Below are 6,000 nucleotides of genomic sequence, written 5' to 3' on the forward strand. Positions count from 1 at the left end.
TAAAAACTAGCATTTCACATTTTACTATTTTGATTATTCTCCATCTTCAATGTTTAAGCATGGAACATGAGTGGAGAAGGACCATTATAACTATGACTTTGCTTTTCATTATTGTTGGGATTCAATGTTTAACCATGGAACATCAGCTGAAATTCTATTCTAGTATGTTGGGATACAACACATAGATACCACTCAATGCCCCAATCACATCCTTGTATTTGGAGAAATGAAAAATTCTTGCTTTTAAATAGCCCACATTAGAGAAGAACACCATGGAAAACCATGGGTTAAGAATATTATGGTAAAAACCATGGATGAATATAATGGCTAACAAAGTTATTTTTATTTTATTTTAACATGTCGTTATTTTTATTTTTATTATTTTATTTGTATTGTTTATAGGACAGGACAACATCTATTCCATATTGGGCTAGAGCCTCTTAGCACAATAAAAAACTAGTAATTTTATTAAAAACAAAATATTATATCATACTATAAATCAAAAATTTATATTTTAAAATACTATATTCAAAATCTAAAATCCAAAGATTGTCAATGGTTTTTAACATATTATTATTATTATTATGTAATTTGACCAAGTCAAAATGTTAAACATGATAGGATAGGACATTACAACATCTCTACCATACTAGGCTAGAGAGCGCTTCTTGGTGAGCTCCAGTATTGTAGCAATAATGCTACAACTCTTGGGGCTTCCTATCTCTCATTTTATCAACCCGGTAGTTCGTACAAACTTGGAAGCGATGGTGCTATATGCACAAGTACTAGCTCTTGTCGCAGCTGTCACTTGGTCAGCTGGCACAAGTCCGCTAGGGCTCAAGCCAACTTATATATGCTCTCAGAAGAAGCTTGCTAATTGATGGACGAAAGCGAATCTCAAAGGAAAGCTACTTTACTTGACAAAAATGAACTGAAAGCAAATCAAAGCATGTAAACCTAGGAAACCCCAATTTGGCTAGTCTAACCTCTACAATGCAAAGAATGTGAATGAAACTTCTACCAATGCTGTCATTACCTCTAATAAGTGAAAATGCATGGATCTAAACTACTTGCATCATGAAAGTTATGTTTTTGTATTTTTCCTTTAAGTGTGTGGAATGATTGTGATCTTGTGCTAACTAGGGTTTGGTTGTGTAGATGGGATGGAGAAGGAAGGAAAGTGTGGGACAGGTTGGGGAGGCTAGGAGAGGTCCCTAGGGATCCTTAGCATCCATCCACAGAGGTTCCTCGCATTCAGATGCTCAGCAACCGAGAGAGTGGCCTCCTACAGGATGGCTGCAGGGGATCCTACAGGATACTCTGGTTTCTACAGGATGTCTACAAATGGCTACAGGATGGCCTACCGTGAGTGTTTGGCGTGATGGAGGAATGATGAAATGGTAGAGGGAGATGTGTAAGGTAGGAATGAGGCTGGTGATGGCTGTAGAAGTGGAAGAATAGGATGGGAAGTGAGTGTAGGGAGGAGGTTGGAAGGTAAAGGGCTATGTCAACGAAAGGGCTAGAGAATGGAAGTACGTGAGGAGTGAAAGACTTTGGGAGATGACAGAGTGGAGCAGGGGTCAAAGATGTGTTTGCATGCGTGATCAAGATGGAGGACGAAGTAATGGAACGAGAGAAAGCAGTGTAAATGGAACAAATGCTTGTGACTATCACCAAACCGAAAATGCATCAACCTAAACTACCTGTGCTTGTAAATTCAATGAACAGCAATCTAAACGCGAAGGAGAATGTGCATGAAGCCGTGGTAAAGGAGTGTGGTGCAGGTGTGAATCATGTGGAAGCATCTAACATAACGTGACTGTGTTTGCAGCAATCATGGAATAAAGAAATGCGTATTTTTGGTGGTTAGTCATGGACTGCACTCCAATCCCAGATGAGATGGCAGTGAGCCTTAACAACCTTTTTGTTGGAGCTCCAATCGATTATATCTATCCTCTGCTACACTAAGCAAGTGGAAACGAATTCACCATAAGAAACTCCTATCTAACTCATGAAAAAGACCAACTTAACAACCTGTAATTCGAATTGCATGTGCAAATGAAAAGCTCAAAGTGCTGAAATGAAATGGAAACAACACTACAGCAGAGGGGATCTATGGCTCTCAGGTTGGGCCCTAACCTGAGAGCTATAGTCTCCTTAAGAAAACTCAGAACTAGATCAGAATCTGCCTTCTTTATTCATAATCTGATATCATGCCAAATTGGCTTACAAAAAGGAACAAAAACTGAGCTGTGCTCCAAAATTACAATAGCAATACGAGAGTTTCAACAACCTATCCAAGGCTAAGGCCTCTATACTTATACAAAAACGATGATCCAACAAGTGTCCTTGATTTTAGGAGCTCGACTGTCCAACTAGAGTTTAACTGTTGATCCTGTAGGACGGTCATAACTGATGTTCCTGTAGAGCAGTTTATAACTGCTGTTCCTGTAGAACAGCTGGCTGCTTCTAAGCTCGGAGGGGAGATGGATTGGAGCTCGGAGTTCTTGGTGGGAATCACGAGGAATGTCCCTAAGACCGTGGACATCCTCTCCTAAAAACCAGCAGTGCCACCTCATTGTCTCCTTGTCTCCTTTTTCGTTGTCTTTTGCTCCCTTTTAATGCCAAAACCTGGAATCATAATGCATTAGTCACGTAGATAGAGTGCCTACCCTTCTTCCTACAAACAACATGAATAAACTAAGAAATGCATGCATAAGCAATAAAAAATGAATGGTTTGAGCAAGTAGAATAGGCCAAAATGAGCCCAAATTGTACCAAAATTGGGGCTCATCATCACCCCCCAGCTGAACCATTTTCTCATCCTTGAGTAACCTTGCTCCTGCTCCTTGTCCTTGGCCGAGGACTCGGGACCGGAACAGGCTCTTTCTTTTTCTGCTTTTTATGGCCCTGCCTTCTTTGCCCCTGGTGGTGACGAGGGTGATGCTTCCTTCCCCTTTTCTATTTCCTTGAGTCGGGCTTCGGAAGGCGACTGGCCTATCTTTCGTGCCCAGGAAGTTATTTTTGGGCTCCCTTTTTCGGGGGTGGCTGATGTTTTAGAGGGGGTCCTTGCACTGGGTGAAGTAGGGACATCCCCTGAAGTGGTTTGGCTGCTGGGTGGAGGCTGTGGCTTGCCCGTGGTCATCCTCTTGCTTCTCCTGGCTTCAGGTGGTAGAGGGGTCTCCCTCTCCCTTTTCTCTTTCGGTTTTGGCGGTGTGCTGAGGGCAGCCACTGCTGGTGCTGCCTCCTTTTCGAGAATGCCAGCCTTCTCTTTCTTGCGTTTTGCTCTCTCGGAGCTCCTTGTAGAGGGCCCCTCCTTTTTTAGATTTCGGGCTTCCTGTAGAAGACCCTGCTTTGCCCGCTTCCGGGCCTCCTGTAGAAGATTCTTTCTTTGTCTTCGGACTCTCTATAGGAGGTTGTTTCTCAATGACCTTCGGGCCTCTTGTAGAAGCCCCTCTTTCCAATCTCGGGCTTCCTGTAGAAGCCCCGGTCTCTGTCTTCGGGCTTCCTGTAGAAGCCTGTGGTTGCACTTTCGGGCTTCCTGTAGAAGCCTTTGTCTTCGTTTTTGGGCCTCCTGTAGAAGCCTGTTCTCCAACGATTTTCGGGCTTCCTGTAGAAGCCTTCTCCTTACTGATCTTCGGGCTTCCTGTAGAAGCCTTTGTCTTTGTTTTCGGGCTTCCTTTAGAAGCCTGTGTTTGTGTTTTCGGGCTTCCTGTAGAAGCCTGTGTTTGTGTTTTCGGGCTTCCTGTAGAAGCCAGTTTTTGCGTTCCTGCAGATGCAACTCTCACCACCTTTTCTTGCTTGGCTACATGGATTTTGCTTTTGGCTTTGACTGCAGGAGCTGACGAGGTGCTTGGGCTGGCAGGGACCACCTCAGTTTTGACTGCCCTGCTTTTCAACCTCTTTTCCCTTGCTGACAGGATGGGGGTGCCCTCTTTTGCTCTGTCATCCTTTCCCTCCTCCTTCTCCTTTCTTTCTTTCTTCTGTGTTGGAGTCGGGACCTTTTGGCTTTTCCCTTTCTTACTCTTGGCTACGGGCTCTTCTCCTTCACCGCTAGAGGATCCCGTTTCTTCAAGCAACATTTTTATGTCCCCTTCTCTTGTTAAGTTCCTAAATGATGCCCATGCGAGGGGGACTTTATATGAGTGGAGAGCATCCTCCACAAGCAATTTTATTAACCCATGATGGGCTATCTGATCAGGGATGTCGTCCTTGAGCTTTGTAGAGCACTCCATCAAGGACTACAGTAAAAAGTAAGGAATGCTCAGCCTCTGTGCTGCAGGGAGGCCAATCTGGTGTCTTAGTTCATTGAGCAGCCTGAAGTGATACGCATATACGATGCTGTAACGACCCTCACAAGTGATATATTTCATAATTTGCAAACTGACTTCGTTCCATGGTGGCAACAGGCTTGTCCTTTTCACCCCATTTTTGTCCTCTGTGAATGATTCTTCAGGTGGGAAGAACTCCTTCTTTGCTTGCTGGCTCTGCTTCCGCTCTTCTTTATCCCACGGCAGACCCATGGGCAGTTCTGTGATTCGACTTATATGCTCTGGGGTGAGTTGGAGGCTGAGACCTCTGAAGCTTACTGTGGCCAGTGTCTGGGATTTAGGCTTCAATGCCTGCAAGAATTCCTCGGCTACTTCATCATCGTAGCCCTGTAGCTTATCACAAAAAGGCATCCACTGTGCCCTGGTAAAGAGATCTACCACTGCTGGATTTCTCCTTAATCTGGTGGAATCTGTGGGTTCTCGCCTGATAAATCCACCCGGCATGATGCACAATTCTTAACCGGAGGTGGTGATGGTGGAAGAGAGTTCAGTTTCGGTGACAGAGTGCAGAACAATGCGTATAACCCACAAAAATTTAACAACACAGTCTAACCACGCAACAATCCTGTAGAATTGCAGTATGGGCACACAGACAGCAATTGGTCTACTTTCTGATTTACCCTGACAGTAACTGACAATCCTACCACCTTAAATGAGCACTTGCATGAGAAGTCCAGGGTTACCTTGTTACTCGGCCACCTTTTTTCGTGAACACCCGCGTTCCTGTAGAAGACTGCGTCCTGTAGGACTGCATTCCTGTAGAAACTGTTCATGTAGGAACTGTTCCTGTAGGAGCAATGTGCAAACTTCGGGGAGGACTGCAATTGGACTGCGGTTGAGGTGCGCTTCACTGGTGTTCAGTCGGCCGAAAGCTTGGCGTATCAACATGCAGAGGTATTCAGAAGAGTTACTCAAGTTTTAAAGTGGAGGTGGATGGATATACGCGCACAATCTAGCCGATTAGATTTTGAATCGGCGCAGCTCGTGGCACGGAGGGTGAGCTGTCCCTGCCGGACCGTTGGGTGACATCACCTGTCATCCGCCTGCACATTCGCTTGCTGCCGCATTCATTCCCACATATCTGACGCCGCCCTTCTCGGTTAAACTCGTTTCTCGGTTGACGGGACTGATCTTCACGTGCGTGTTGCGTGTTCCCTTTGTCGTGGCTGCCACCCATCATCTGACTATCCCTTCACTAGCCAATGTGGCCAGTCAACTGGCCTTACGGCCGCTCAACCATTCATTTCTATGCCATGCAAACAAATCAAAGTAATACCCATGCGATTTGATGGAATGAAGGATTAGAACACTTACCTGCGCGCGTCTGCACATGATTTTCAGTTTTTTGGACGACGGATCTACCTGCTGCATGTGGCTTACACAGTCCCGGAGGCTCGTGGTTACAGGATGCTGGCGCTGTAGTGGACGCTCTGGTTGCATGCACCCGCGTGTTGCTTGCAGATGGCTGGGCGATGAATGGTATCCACTCCTGCAGGTTTGACTGCTACAGGATTCCCGCGGGGTGCCTTGTAACAGTCTCACCTCCTCGGGTGCATGCTACTTGACAATGGAGATGGCCTGCTAATCGCGCTCCCGAAGCTTCTGATGCTCGACATGGACATGGTATGAGCTCTCGATGTTCATTTTTCTCTGATAACTGATTTTTCCA

Source organism: Pinus tabuliformis, chromosome 1_1, assembly GCF_031772625.1.
Source record: "Pinus tabuliformis cultivar Carrire ecotype Pingquan chromosome 1_1, CPIR1, whole genome shotgun sequence".
Lineage (NCBI taxonomy): Eukaryota > Viridiplantae > Streptophyta > Pinopsida > Pinales > Pinaceae > Pinus > Pinus tabuliformis.